We start from the raw sequence: 16,155 nt of genomic DNA, 5'->3' as shown, positions 1-16,155 counted from the left end.
GCTCGTTGTGATAGTATTTAGTGCAGCAAATGAAATAAATATTTAAAGCTTACTTTTGTGGTAAGAAGTAATAAGTTCAAAAGGCTCTTCCTTTAGCTACTGCCGCCCTCGTCTCCGTTGCATTGTGTTTCTTGCACTCGTGTAGCCAGCATGTCGCGCTGTCAGCGTACATTCACGGGGAACTGTCGTCGCGGGCTGCTAATGCCGCTCGAGGCTCGTGTGTAGCAGGGCAGCCGTTAATTCCGCGGTAATTCGTGCAGGCGCAGCTAGGCGACGTAATTTGCCCCTGGAACACGGCAACCTGCTTTCCTGGAGCGCCAGCCGTGCTGCCGTAGGGGCTGATGCAGGGGCAGTGTCGCGTCCGCCAACTTTCGTAGCCGAGCGAAAAAGCAGCTTGTTACTCTACCTGAGTCCGTTTGGCCTAGGTTGTACCCACACCGTACAGTTTTTGGACCAAAAATACGTAGACTATTATTAATTTTTTTGTGTTGCGCTCGTCGTTCTTCTAGTGGACGTTCCCCCAATTATATGGCAAAAGGCTTCATTTGGAGACGGATATCCTGTAACGTTTTCTACTCGCCGAATAAATGATACTGCAGAGAATCGAAGATTCTGAAGCACCGTGATTTCATGGCATAACTATTTTCTGACGAGATCCGCAAAATTGCTATCTTCATCGTAGCAACTGCCACTGAGAGTTGACAAAGCCAGCTGTAGACGGCTCTTTCAGTGGCATACACAGCGTGAGCAAAGGGGGCAGCTAATACATTCCACTATGTCTCATTATTATTCATGATCTTCGTAAACCCGACTCCTATCCTACCCCCGCTCCACAGATGTATCATTGCAGTATCAGTTTGAAGAGCTCCACAGATGTATCATTGCAGTATCAGTTTGAAGAAAGTCGGAAGATGTGGATATTAATTCGTAGTACGTGTACTCAGAGGCATCTGTCGTGAGGTCTCAAAAGTATTTCCCCTACAAAATTCCATCCTGGGACCCCAACGTTTTCTTGTGATTATCAATGACTTTTCATCTGTAGCATTACCAGAGCCCATGTTTGTCTTATTTGTAGATGACGTAAACATTGCAAAATCAAGAAACCGAAGTGTGGTTTTAGAAATATGGTTGAATGTAATTTTCACAGACAATAAATGAATTCCAGGCATTTCTTTGTTACTAGTCTTCAATAAAATTTGTAAGCCTCCCCCCCCCCCCCCCCCCGACCCAGTATAAGCCTAAAATATTCCGACAAACAAATAAAGGGAGAATAGTTTGACAGTGTCAAAACCTTGGGATTACAGTTTCATAATATATTTACTGGGAGGAGCATACCACAGTAATGGTGAAGTGCCTAAACAAATCTTTATTTGCATTGTGGATGTAGTCATTCGTAGCTGTCGAAAAGAATAATAAAGACACTCTTATTTTCGGCCCATTGTGTCTAAATGCATACTCTTTTATTCTTCACGATAAGCTGAAGTTTTTCGACTCCAAAAAGTTGGGCAAGAATTATTTGTGGTGTGAATCCAGGAACATAAATTTGTCATATACGATATATCTCTTTTTCAAACCAACAGCTCAGCTTTTGGAGTCAATACTGGAAATAAGATTAACTTTCACGAAGATTTAAAGCCACCGTCTTTGGTCCAGAAACGTATCCATTATTCAGAAACACACATCTTCAATAACTAGCCAGCAGCCATAAAAAGGTTAACTACTGATAAAGTTCACTTTAAGATAGGCTAAAAGATTTATTAGTGGCCAACTCCTTCTAGTCCATTGACGAATTTGCTAGCGTAGCCGACCGATGCGTGAATATTATCAATATTGTTAAATAATATGCCTATTAAGTAAAATCTGACTGTACATCTTAAGTGCAGTAATGTGCTCAAAATATCAAAATAAACAGGTGTAAACTGATTCTCTCTATCTCTCTCTCTCTCTTTTTTTTAAAAAAAAAGAAGAAGAAGAAGACTACAAGAGTCCAAGAATTATCATATTATCCTATGCACCTCATTGTACCGGTATTATACACGTACATGTTTTTGTGACAGGTTTATTATTACCTTTTAAACACAAATATGTTTAAGACTTTGTGACTTATTCCACAACGATGAGCTCATTTCTAATGGGATCTGTGGAAGATACATTATCATGTCTATTTCTTCTTTGTAAATGTGTTTTGTGTGTTCCTGTTCTTCTGACTTGTTTTACATCCCTGACCTGTGGAACGAAGAGTAATCTGATGTTATCTAATTTTCGCCGCAATTCTCCTTGCAAGTAAAAGTGTTAGGTATATCTGGGCTATGAAAGTGCAGCGTTATAGTTAAATTTGTAACGTTTTTTTTTTCATGTTACAAACAAAGTTGTGCAAATTTGTCTGGACACTACCTGCCCGACAGCAAAATAATTAAAACTAATTTCATACAAACTGTACTGTCTCAGTTGTGTACTTTGTAGGTAGCAGGTAAGCCTAGATATTACAGGTTTTTTAAAATGCGGGCAACCGCAGCCAAACTTCCATATTTTGAAGAAGAAAAATAATCCGCATTGGCTTGTAGAATACTTTCCATTAAAAGTCACGACCGGTTTGGTGCCACTGGAAGATGCATCTACAGGTGATCTACATAAATAATAAGGAACAATTCCCTTACAAAAAATCCTTAACAGTGGTGTAAAGAACAATGGGGTAATGAAAAGTAATATTTTATAAAGCTGTGTTTGAGGAGTACTCACAAAGATTCTTTTTAGTAGGTCATCGCCGCAAGGTACCTGCCTTAGAGCCACTCCCCATCATTCGCGCCATGTTGTAAACAAATAGCTCACTAAAAGCGGTAGTCTTTATTTAAAAAGAAGGGGGTATTGGAACCACTAAAAATAAAATCCGGTTAAAAACGAAATGGGCCAAGCCAGGCTTCCAAATTCTGATAATATCGAAGTCTGAACCCCGTAAACGGAAGAAGCCTTGCCGCGCCACAAGCAGGAAGGTGGTACCATTAGCGATTAATAACCACAGTTTTCCAATAATTTGGAATTATATTTTGTAGCCAATGTGAATTTCCTAAATATGGTAACGAAGTATAGCATCGCCTATGGCAGACATTTATATGGGAAGATATGAAGGGAAGGGGGAGGGAGGCAGGGCAAGCTTGCAAGGTGACCAATAGTAGTGAATCGAAGATCCTGATCCTAACGAGAAAGACTTTGAAACAGGATGGGAAGAATGAGCGACTTGACACAGTAGTAAGACACTGAACAGCGGCTCAGATCTCCAGTCGGTCATGTTATGTGGTTCGCTGTATCGCTAAGTGGTTCGCTGTGTCGCTAAGACAGAGATTAGAATATACAGCGTGATTCAGTTGCCTCTACCTGTGGGTTTAATGCAACCTGCAACGCCATCAAAAACCACATGCACTATTTTCATAGTTTCTCGCTCTGTATCCACAAACTATTAACTATACAGAAAAGAATGAACAGGAATTTTTTGTAGGAAATTTAAAGTTCATGTATTTTTTACTGGGATACGTTTCGCTATAGGCTGCAGTTTACAAATTATTCAAGAAAAATGCGCGAAAGTGATCTTCAAAAGCGTTTCCTTGAATAATTCGAAAACCGTGCCCATCAGCGAAAACGCAACCCAGTAAAAATTTTAAGTTATTAGATCTCCTGCGTAAAGGTCCTTTTTTATGTATTTTTTTTTAGGATTAATAGTTTGCGTGTAGCGAGCGAGATAATATGAATATGTCGCGTGTGTTATTTGAAGACGTTGTGGGTCGTATAAAACCCGTAGGAAGGGGCAGCTGAATCATCCTATATACAACGATTGAGGACTTTGGATGCAGGTGCCACACTGGAACAGGAGACTTGGGCAGCCACAACAAAACCAGCCGTAATATTGAAATACTCGTTTCTGAAGCAAAATAAACGGAAGAACGAAAAGATAAGAAGATACAGAAGGGAAGGAGTAAAAGGAGGCAAGGCTGCTGTTGTTAACACTGGGAACCTCACCATAAACATCGAGTCTTGCCCTCACCTTCGGCGACTGCCTCACTGAGAAGTTTACACGTCCAGTATTGCACCAGTGCACCAGTCTGTTTTCTAAATGGCCTGTCTAGTCACACATTCGTTGTTTTAAACGAGCTTTAAGCAGAACGGGCATCCATTTCTTCCCTGTTTCGCGTCAGTTGTAAGCTGGCAGCCTGTCTGTGCAGAGCCCTCTTTGTAGACAGGACGGAAAAGAAAGGAAAAGAATGCGAAATACGTATACGTATAACAATCCGAACAGAAGTGGGCCTCGTGAGAAAAGCGAGTACAGGCTCGAGGACAAAGGGAAACCCGCGGGACTTGAACGCCCAGCCAAAGCCTTCTCTGAGAAACACAGCTGGCGTCTGCTTGATCACCGTTCGTTTTTAGTCGTTCTTGGTCAAAATCTCCGGGGCACGGGAGAGAGGGTGAAAAGGGCTGCAGTCCTGAAAGTGTGACAGCGGGGAGAAAGGGGGGGGAGGGTCGGCTTTGGGCGCGCGCGGGAAAAATGAACAAAAGGCGGTCGAGGCGAGGCGAGGCGAGCGCATTATGGCGGCCTGCCCCGGCCGCCAGCCGCCACCCACCCGGCCTCCCAGCTTTTGCATCTTGGCGGCCGTTAGTAATTAGGCCGGCGGAATGGCCCGCCAAGCCACACCGCGGCCCCCATTCAGCGCGGAAACGTATTATCTGCCGCGCCATTAGCCAGCCAGCCCCGCTCATCCCGGCAAATATTATTTTATTCGCCGCCGCCCCTTTTCAGCGTCGCGATAACGGACGGCGGCGGCGACGGCGGCAGCGGTGCGACGCGCCCGCAGTGCCCGCGCGATATGCGCGACGTACGTCCGCGTCCGCGGTCGTATTTGCGTCGTAAAATATTACCGCTAATAAAACGCCTGTGATAAACGCCGCCGCTGTTGCAGCATCGAAAAAGGTGCCGCAGAAAAAAAAGAGGAAGTGACGCCACAAATCTCGGACAGGGATCTTACATCGCTTTTCATCGTTCCGTTATCGCTCTTGTTTGAGCGATCGTAAATAATACTCGATCCTTCCGTCAGCCGCCTCATAAAGTATTGATGATGTTTTTACAGCCACGCTCGGTCCGTGATTTGACTGTTTTAATGGAACGACTTGTCATTATGAGAAAGTAGCCAGCAGCGGAATAAGGTTGTTAAGGTAAAGGAAAAGGTAACGTTCCGCGCTTTGGCTCTTGGCAGGCAAATCGGTTCCGACCGACCGCCGTGTCAAACTGTGCCAATGGCGTTGTTACGTCTGCCACAGACGGCCCCTGCCAGGCAGACTACACTCAAGACACCCCTGTGTACCATATAACATACACAAGCACTTGTAACGTAACCAAGAGGAAAACAATTCTTCAAAATAAACAGAACTTGCTAGAGACTATTGCGAACCTTTTCCTGCTGAGGTCGCCTCACAGACACAGCGCAGGTTGGAGTACTCCGCCGACCTCCGCCGGCTTTATAAGGCCAGCGCAGCAGCAGTACAGCCAGTTCCTCGCCGAGTTAGGACCAGCTCCGACAGATCTCACCGACGCTCTTAATGAATAGTCCTCTACATGTTATCTGTTTTCTTTGTGTGTATATAGTGATATTTCGAGAAGTGTAGTTCATTTTCAATAAACGGCATTATACTGAGTGTTCTACAATACTGAGTATTCTTCAGGCGTCATCGGATGCGGTATTGTGGGGTGTGTGGTCAGTGCACCGGTCTCCCGGTGGTTATCGGGATTCTTGACCTTGGGATCGCTACTAAACAGTCGAGTAGCTCCTCAGTTGGCCTCACGAGGCTGAAGAGGAAAAAGCAGCAAGTGCCATACCCCGATTTCCCAGAAGCTTCACTCAGTGGAAGGGGGGTCAAAACAAATTAATACAGGTCTCGGCTTATCCGAAGATCCTCGACCGTTTCTGAAAAACGACGGTCAAAATTTTCGAGGTATTTTCTAGATACTGTATGCCTTTGGCAAGCCTGCCTTCATGTTCGGAATATCTGTGTTTTGAATGTTTCTACGGTCAGTATCATCCAAGTGAATGCATCATATCTTCCTGAAGAATAAACATATGAATAAAAATATAAGAATTCATATGAGAATCAAACATCAGAATGTGAGAAATTAAAAAGATTATAGCCCCTCAACATAACACCCAAATACATATGTGTTATATAATAAATGTGTGAGACTTATTGCGAAATCCAGTTCTAATTTTACAATTATTATAACGTCCTCGTATCCACCAATTTCATAAGAAATATTCGTGTACAAGCCTGCAACAGACATGAGTGGATCATCACCACTGTTAGTGTCAGATGGTGGCCAGATGCCCTTCCTGTCCCCACCCCAAGCCCCCGGGACGAGATTAGTGCACCCCAGCTGTCTGCGTCTAGTGTAAGCCTTGAAATAGTGCGAACGTTTTCAGATGTCTGCGAGACGTGTAACTGAGGCGGTGCGGGGGAAACCAGCCCGGTATTCACCTAGCGAGATGTGGAAAACCGCTTAAATACCACATGCAGGCTGGCCGCCACACCGGCCCTCGCCGTTAATCTACCGGGCGGATTCGATGATGATGATGAAGTTTCGTTTGTGGGGCGCTCAACTCCGCGGTTATCAGCGCCCGTAGAAATTCCCAACCGTTGCTCAGTCCAATATCGCCACTTTCATGAATGATGATGAAATGATGAGGACAACACAAATACCCAGTCATCTCGAGGCAGGTGAAAATCTCTGACCCCGCCGAGAATCGAACCCGGTGCTCCGTGCTCGGGAAGCGAGAACGCCACCGCGAGACCACGAGCTGCGGACGGGCGGATTCGTTCTGGGGCCGGCGCGCCTACCCGAGTCCCGGAAGCAGCGCATTAGCGCCCTCGGCTAGCCTGGCGGGTGACGATATGGGTAGATAAATGATAAAAATTAAAATAAAATTAGGTAAATAAAAACAATACTCGGGTTCCGAAAACGGAGAGGAAAATTAAGAAGCCGCGACGCTAACCACTGAGCCATTATTTCGTCTGAGAAATACTGCGCGGTAAAAGGCACATAAAACTGCTCGAAAATGCCTCGATAACTTTTGCCCGTCTTTTTTTTTTTTTTTTTTTTTTCAAGGAAAAATCGAGTATCTACGGATAAGCCGAGTCTTGTTTCCTCTTGTTTTGGCTCGTCTTTCACGGAGAGAAGTTCCTGGGGAATCGGGATATGGCATTTGCCGCGTTCTCCTTGTGAGTTCACCCCATACCAGCCCTCCCGCCAGGGAAAAAAAAGCCTGGCAGTATCAGGAATAGAAATCGGGTCCCCCACATGGCAGGCAGCTACGCTGACCATCTATCTACGTAGTCGGATTTGCAGTAATGCTGACCGTCATGATTTAGGACAAGAGCTGCTAGCAGAGGTGAGCGTGCCTGGTAAGCTCGGTCAATAAGAACACTGGCCACAAGACTCCGGCTTCTAGTCTTTGCCCCGGGTGCGTTAAACTTCAACATGCCTCGAGACCGTCATTATAAGACATGAATAAGATTGGGACTTGGCTGCGGTCTTCTTCAAGAAACTGTTCCAGAATTGGCTTCAAGAGTATTAGGGAAACCACGGAAAAAGTCCTACGAGATCTTGACCGAAGAAATATTTCCAGTTTTTGTGCACATTCATTGCCTTGATCGCCGTGAAAGAAGGAAGAAAAGTTTATTATATCATTTCCTGTAAGTCTAGGAACAGATAATCTCCTTATCGGTCTCGTAATAACGGGCACAATTTTTAGAGATTATTCCATCTATTAGACAAGTTGGTATAAAATGAAAGTTAACTGTGTTAAAATATTTGTTAACAAAAAGTAAAATGTTTCACATTACAAGTAGCGACTTTTTTTCACAGTTCAAGTCTGAGAGGAAAATTACGTACAGAAAACTGCTTCAGTCATACAGTAACAAAATAGTTAAACTTCCATTGTAATAGTGAAGTATATGAAAATAATAAAACTTGAATATCTGCGAAAAGAGTGAAGCTTTCATTTTGCAGAAGAATATATTCTGCAGTTAACCTTACTCGGAGATCAAACATGAATACCGTACACTGCAAACGTCTGGGATCTAGTTACCACTGTGACCAAGGTGTCAATACATGGAAGATGTTATATGCATAGCAGCATCTTGCCCGCGCCTACGCCCGCCTACACACATGGCACATATATTTGACGCTGGCAGCAGTCTTATTACCCGTGGTTTTACACCATGCAACTACGCAGAGGATGATTTATTTGATGTATTCAGACGAATTGCATATTTGGACCGAAATGCGTTGACTAAATTATTGGCTTGTTGCAGTGTTCAGTTTTGCGACTTAGTTGACGCACTGAACAGTACATATAAGAAAGAGACGAGCCTCACACTTTTAAATTATTTCAAATCGACTAAGTGCAGGAAATAAATACCATCGTTTCTGCATACCACCTCTTGTCAGCCCCATCCCAGCCCCACGGATAGGAGGGCTATCTTACGTCCAAAACATTTTTCTACAAATAATGAATCACATACGTAATAGATTTTGTTGAAATTGCTCCAGACGTTCCTGAGTCATGCAGTTATGTCAGCTTTGTTCACCCCCACCCTCACCCATTGGGATATCTTACTGGCATGGTAACTTTTTTCAGACAGCAAGTGATATGTGTGACAATTGCGTCTGACACTGCTTCAGGCGTTACGGAGTGTTTCCGATATGTTATTGTATTCCACCTCCCTCCTCCCTCCATGTTCTCTCTCCCGTTCCTTACTGTGAAACGTCATCAGGACTGTCACCAATGAATGTAGCGACCGCAAAAACTATGGATTCCATGCTAAGATGCGTCATTATCGAGTTTTTTTTTCCCATGTCGCGGTTTCTCATTCCCACCCATAGGGATGATGGGCCTGTATTATATTCACAGCATTTTTATAGAAATAATAAACAACACCTTTCCGTCCCCATCCCCACCCCTACGGGAGATAGGTGATTCTAGCGCCAACAGTGGCTCTTTCCAGACAGTAAGTGATATGTGTACCAAGTTTCCTTGAAATCGATGCAGTGGCTTAGGACGAGATCTGACACATACATACGTGTTTTTATCACACGAGTGCGTGCTCAAAGTTAATTCTCCCGAATGTTTTACGTGATAACTCTTAGGCTTTTCAAATAAAACAAATGTTATTAATATTGTACATATTTGTTCTTCATGCCTAGATATTCGCCAGAGGGCTCGCAATTGTTGCGTATAACAAAGTTGATGTGTAACATAACTGTGTCTGTGCGTGAGAAACAGCGTGCCGCAACCCAGTTTCGTATTCGGAGAATTCGTCTACACGTGTACCAGCCGCCCCTTTAGCATGACAATGCCAGACTACACACGAGGGCTGCGAGACCTGCAAGAATACGGCGACTTGGTTTCACTGTCGTCGATCATCCTCCATACAGTTCTGATTTGGCTCCATTCGATCTTCATCAGTTTCCAGAATTTAAATAGCATCCTCGAGCATTTCACTTTGATGGTGATGAAGCGGTACAATCTGTGGTAAAGTTGAGGCTCCGTCAGCAGAATCAAACATACTTCAGTGACGGTATCAACGAACTGGTCTCTCGTTGAGAGAAATGTCTTGGTGACACTTGCTGATTGTGATGAGAAATAAATATGTAAAAATGAAGAATAAAGATGTTGAACGTTAATAACGTATTTTTTATATAAAAGGCTTTAAGGGTTGTTGTTGTTGTGGTCTTCAGTTCAGAGACTGGTTTGATGCAGCTCTCCATGCCACTCTATCCTGTGCAAGCCTCTTCATCTCCCATTACCGACTGCAACCTATATCTTTCTGAATCTGTTTAGTGTATTCATCTCTTGGTCTCCCTCTACGATTTTTACCCTCCACGCTGCCCTCCAATACTAAATTGGTGATCCCTTGATACCTCAGAATATGTCCTACCAACCGATCCCTTCTTCTAGTCAAGTTGTGCCACAAACTCCTCTTCTCCCCAATTCTATTCAATACCTCCTCATTAGTTATGTGATCTACCCACCTAATCTTCAGCATTCTTCTGTAGCACCACATCTCGAAAGCTTCTATTCTCTTCTTGTCCAAACTATTTATCGTCCACGTTTGACTTCCATACATTGCTACACTCGATACAAATACTTTCAGAAACGACTTCGTGACACTTAAATCTATACTCGATGTTAACAAATTTCTCTTCTTCAGAAACGCTTTCCTTGCCATTGCCAGTCTACATTTTATATCCTCTCTACTTCGACCATCGTGAGTTATTTTGCTCCCCAAATAGCAAAGCTCATTTACTACTTTAAGCGTCTCGTTTCCTAATCTAATTCCTGCAGCATCACCCGATTTAATTCGAGTACATTCCATTATCCCATTTTGCTTTTGTTGATGTTCATCTTATATCCTCCTTTCAAGACACTGTTCATTCCGTTCAACTACTCTTACAGGTCCTTTGTTGTCTCTGACGGAACTACAATGTCATCGGCGAACCTCAAAGTTTTTATTTCTTCCCCATGGATTTTAATTCCTACTCCGAATTTTTCTTTTGTTTCCTTTACTTCTTGCTCAATATACAGATTAAATAACATCGGGGTTATCACAAAAAAATTCAGACGCATTACTTTTCAGCACACCCTCATGTACACAGATATTTGTATTTAAGTTAAAAATACATAGGGAACTAGTCCATGTATTTTGAAATCAGCTAATGAGGGAGAACGTAGAGCTTGGTAGAAGGCGAACTTCAACATTTATCAATGCGTTTAGATGTAAAAAGATGACAGTTGCCTGTCTGTATGAATACACAAATATTCGGTTCTTCGTTATACAAAATAATGTTATCTCGCTGTAAGCGTGATGTCATTAATGATCAGAAGCCTACATCATCTACTTCTGGAAAGTAGCAGAGTCGTTTCTTTTCCTCTTTTGTCACAAACGAGAAGGCAGGGCGATCCGTAAGGACCTGTACGTCGGCCACATCCCCGGCTGGAGCAGACGTGGACTGGACAGTCGCGCCGGAGAGCTAAAAGCCGGTGGAGGAGGGTCCTGACAGTTCACTGCCGCGGTGTGTTTGTTCTGCTGCTGTCTCCCTGCCCGGCTCCTAATGGCCGCTCGCCCGCGTCGCGTCCCCGAGGCTGGCGGCCACTGGCCGCAGCCCACGGCCCGCTAATGGCGGCCGTCACCTCGGCCGGCAAGAAAATCGCCCCTGCACCCCACGCCCCACACGCCGGGCAGACTTTCCGAGCATTCTTCCTGTCGACGGCAAAGTTACTGCCACTCCACAGCTCCGTCTGCCGACTTCGCTCCGAGAAGCAATCTTCCTTCGGGTCTGCCATCCAACAGTTTTCGTCGGTATGCCATGCCCAATCTGTCCCTGAACTGTGATCTTTTACCAACGTCTTTATTAAAATTGTAATAAAGAAATAAAACGGGCGGTATAACCAGTTTATTACTCTCATTGATGAAAATGTGTCAAAGTAGGGTGACTAGGAGGATGCAGACAATTTAGAAAAAAAAAAAAAAGAATCTAGTTGGTGTAATGAACGGCAGCTCGTTCTAAATGTAGAAAAACATAAGTTAATGCGAATGGGTAGGGGAAAAAAACACAAAAAAGCCGTAACGTTCGGATACAGCATTAGTAGTGTCCTGCCTGACATAGTCACGTCGCAAATATCCGGGTGTAATGCTGCAAAGGGATATGAAATGGAAGGAGCATGTGAAGATTGTGGTAAGGAAAGGAAATGCCAGACTTCGATTTATTGGGAGAATTTTGGTTCTAATAGTTCTCAATGGCTCTAAGCACTATGGGACTTTGTCCCCTAGACTTAGAACTACTTTAACCTAACTAACCTAAAGACATCACACACATCCATGCCCGAGGCAGGATTCGAACCTGCGACCGTAGCAGCCGCGTGATTCCGAACTGAAGCGCCTAGAACCGGGAGAATTTTGGTGAAGTGTGGTTCATCTCTAAGGAGACCGTATATGGAACACTAACACGACCCATTGTTGAGTATTATTCGAGTGTTTGGGGTCCGTACCAGGTCGGGTTAAAGGAACACATCGAACCAATTCAGAGGTGGGCTGCTACATTTGTTACCGGAGGATTCGAACGACTCGCAAATATTATGGAGATGCTTCGGGAACACAAATGAGAATCCCTGGAGAGAAGACGACGTTCTTATTGAGGATCATCACTGAGAAAATTTACTGAACCGGCGTTTGAAGTTGACTGGAGAACGTTTGTACTGCCGTCAACACACATTCTGCACAAGGACCACCAAGATACAAAGAATTAACAAATTATGGCTCGCACGGATGCACATAGACAGGCGTTTTTCCCTCGGTCTGTTTGGAAGTGGAAAAGGAAAGGAAATGACTAGTAGTAGTACAGGGTAAACCCCGTATGCACCGTACAGTGGCTTACGGAGTAAATGCGTATGTAGATGTTCGTGTCACCCATTTGTTACCTTAGAACGTACACTCAGAGGGAAGTGGTGTGTTTTGAAAGTATTAAATTTACATCTGGATGGCCAGTGCAGAAATCCCTGTCCACCACCCAGATTTAGAGTTGCCACTGCTTCACTAAATCAAATCGTCCAAAAGTTAGAATGGTCCCTCTGAATTATGAAACATAAAGACGGATAAAAAATGTGTGCCTGAAAGAGACTTCATTCATACACTGTGCTTAAGCGAATCTCAATCTTGTCTTTTCCATCCATTGGTCTGATGACGTATGAAGGACAGCGCCTGAGGGTTTGAACAGTAGTAGAGAGGTAGACCGAAGCTGTATCTTGCTATTAAGAGAGCTTTGTCCCGAAGTGCTTCGCCACAGATCGACTATACGCCGTATGTGCTCCAGTTTTCCAACTGAATTGTCGTGTTCGTTTTTGCCCTCATGTTTGTTAGAGGATATGTCACAATATAGCCGAAGATGGGCTGTTTATCTCTAACAATGACTGTGTAATGTAGTGACAACAGAGCCTTGTGTAAACGACGAATTTTCAGAAATTTACCTACTCAAAATAAAATAAATTTTAGAAGACCAGGAGATCAGATACGTGCAAAGTCTCGACCGTGGAATTTCTTCTTCTCCTCCGAGAAAACAACCTTGCACCGTATGACTGTGCAAAGTTTAAACGTACAGAGACAATAAAAGTTCTCGACTTTCACATTTTATCGTATTTAACGCATATTAGTTGTAAAAATTTTGAGTTTCATTTGCCTGAATCCTTTTGTGGAGAGTTGTTACTTGAGAGCTGTAACTTAAGAAAGATATGAGAAAAAGAAAAAAAACTCCTGCCTGATGCAACAACATTATCCTGAACATACAGCAGCAGGAGTTTTGATATTTCGATTGAAAAAACAGGCTGAACAATTTAAAGTGGTGCAAAATAACTAAAATTCTCCGAAAAATAGGTATGAGGTTTAAGGAAAGAAGGATAATATACGTGGGTTACTTGGAAAGTAAGGAACGATCGATCGGGTAAAGGAAACGACTGGGAAAATCACATGAAGCTTTGCGCAGATGTCTTGGGCAGTACCTCTAGTATGCCCATAGACAGTGTCACGTCGATCTCCTCACTTCTGAGTGCACAATGAGCGCGTAAAGATGCCTATAAAATAGTGTATCCCGCTACATATGGGTGCCTGCCGAGAGATTTCGGCCGGCCGAAGTGGCCGTGCGGTTAAAGGCGCTGTAGTCTGGAACCGCAAGACCGCTACGGTCGCAGGTTCGAATCCTGCCTCGAGCATGGATGTTTGTGATGTCCTTAGGTTAGTTAGGTTTAACTAGTTCTAAGTTCTAGGGGACTAATGACCTCAGCAGTTGAGTCCCATAGTGCTCAGAGCCATTTGAACCATTTTTTTAGAGATTTCGCCTGATTTCATGCAACCCCACATCTGTCACGCAATTCCTTCTTCATGACGGTTCTCGGCCACACACTGCAGGGGCACTGCGGACGCTCCTGCAGTGTTTTCGATGGGAAGTGTTTGATCACTCACCATAGAGTTCGGACATGGCTCCCTTTGATTTTCATCTCTGCTCAAATAAACCACTGGCTATGAACGCAACATTTTATCAAAGGCAACGAGCTGCAGTACAGCATAGAAAATTGTCAGAAACAGGAGGCTGCCTTCTATGACGAGGGTATAGGAAAGATGTCTGAGTCGAACCGGCGACTTTGTAAAGATGTAGCTGGAAGTTTTAGCAAACTGTTGCAAATAAGATATTTTTGATTTTCACTGTGGTTTGCATTTCGCGACCGATCGGCCCTTAATTCCGGAATAGCCCTCGTCCAACATGTACAAGAACGAAGTGGAGAAATGACGAATAGAAGATTAAGAAAGAAGTGCGCTGATCAAAAAGTGTGTAAGACAGGACGTATTCCTCCTTCTCTACTTTTCAGTCTGTATATCGGCGAAGTGATGGCGAAAATAAAAGAAAGATTGCGAACTGGGATTAAAATAATAAGATTCGCTGATGACAGTGCTATACTCAGTGTAATTGAGGACGAATTAGAGGACACACTGAGTGGAATGAACAGTCTAATAGGCACATAATACGGACTGAGAGTGAACCAGACAAACATGAAAGTAATGAGGAGTAGCAGCACTGACGTTACCGATAAACTTAAAAGAATTGGGGACCAGGAAGTAAACGAAGTATTTGAAGGAGAATAACACATGGCAGATAAAGCTTTTCGGATCACCGTTTAAGTAAAGACTGGAAACGTTGAGATGCATATAGAAATGAGGATATTCCACACCTAATTAGAGAGGAAAGGAATTCGCGGAAAACAGTAACAAGAATGAAGGACAGGACGATAAGACAAGGAAAAATGTTACATTGTATGGACACTCAGTGTTGTGGAAGAAATTGAAATCTGAAGAAGGCTCAATTCCTATCCTCTTGAGAGAATTAATGAACGAACAGACCAGCATAAAAAATATTTTAGTTAATTATGGCATTATCTAGACAGATTAATGTGTCCATACAACATAAAATTTTTTCTTGTTTTTTAAATGTACAGATCCTCTTCCTTCTTAATGTTGAGATGGTTCCGTATTACTTCTCCTGTTACTTCTTGCTTTTCCACTTTAACAAAGTCCTACGGTCGTAGGTTCGAATCCTGCCTCGGGCATGGATGTGTGTGATGTCCTTAGGTTAGTTAGGTTTAAGTAGTTCTAAGTTCTAGGAGACTGATGACCACAGATGTTAAGTCCCATAGTGCTTTTTTTTTTTTACAAAGTCGCCAATCTCATGTCTGTTTCGCACCGCGCGTACGCTTGGGTCGTGTGCGGCTACAGTACTCACGTCCAGTATTTACTATTACATGGTTTACCTGTTTACACAAATATCCTATTTGTGTTCCCGGTCGCGCAGCAGGGGAGAACGGTTGTTAAGGAATTTTAATTCCACGCCATCACGTCATTTGTAATTTCTCCTCTTCTTTTTTATTGTATTTTACTTGTTTCATTATTTTAGTAACTTTCGATGTCCGCTCGTGATGTTGTGACTGGAGGACCCCGCCCGTTTGCCTTTAACAGAGTATTTTTGTTATTACAGTGAATCATCCCCTTATAAAAATTTATAAAAGACAGTCCTTGAAAACCTCTATGTTATTTGATTTTCAAACAGCTGAGCAAAACTGAACGTACTCAGACATTTCTCTCTTTACTTATTCTGATCAACACTAAACTGACACACAATATTTTTAGCGCAACGCAATCTGACTTTCAATAATCCCTACAAAAGAATGGCGCTGACTAACAATAACCTGTACCTTTCATGAATCACTTACCTCACAAAAATCTTCGTTATTCGAACTACTGCAATACAGCGAGCGCCAATATTGCCAGCTAAATAAAAGATTCTAACTACTGAAGGCACTAACTACTGATGGGCATAGTTAGCAAATGAAAGATTTTGATAGAGAACAAACAATGTATTTACCTTAATAGTGTTCAAAAGTCACACTATATATATCAGTTCATGACATCCAGTTTTACAAATTTCCTCTTTCTGACGGACACACGTCCAGATCGTCCACTCTCAAAACTCTGCCATCTTTATCCCCACATCCACCACTGCTGGCGGCTCACCTCCAA

Source organism: Schistocerca piceifrons, chromosome 2, assembly GCF_021461385.2.
Source record: "Schistocerca piceifrons isolate TAMUIC-IGC-003096 chromosome 2, iqSchPice1.1, whole genome shotgun sequence".
Classification (NCBI taxonomy): domain Eukaryota; kingdom Metazoa; phylum Arthropoda; class Insecta; order Orthoptera; family Acrididae; genus Schistocerca; species Schistocerca piceifrons.
This window is presented reverse-complemented; position numbering follows the sequence as displayed.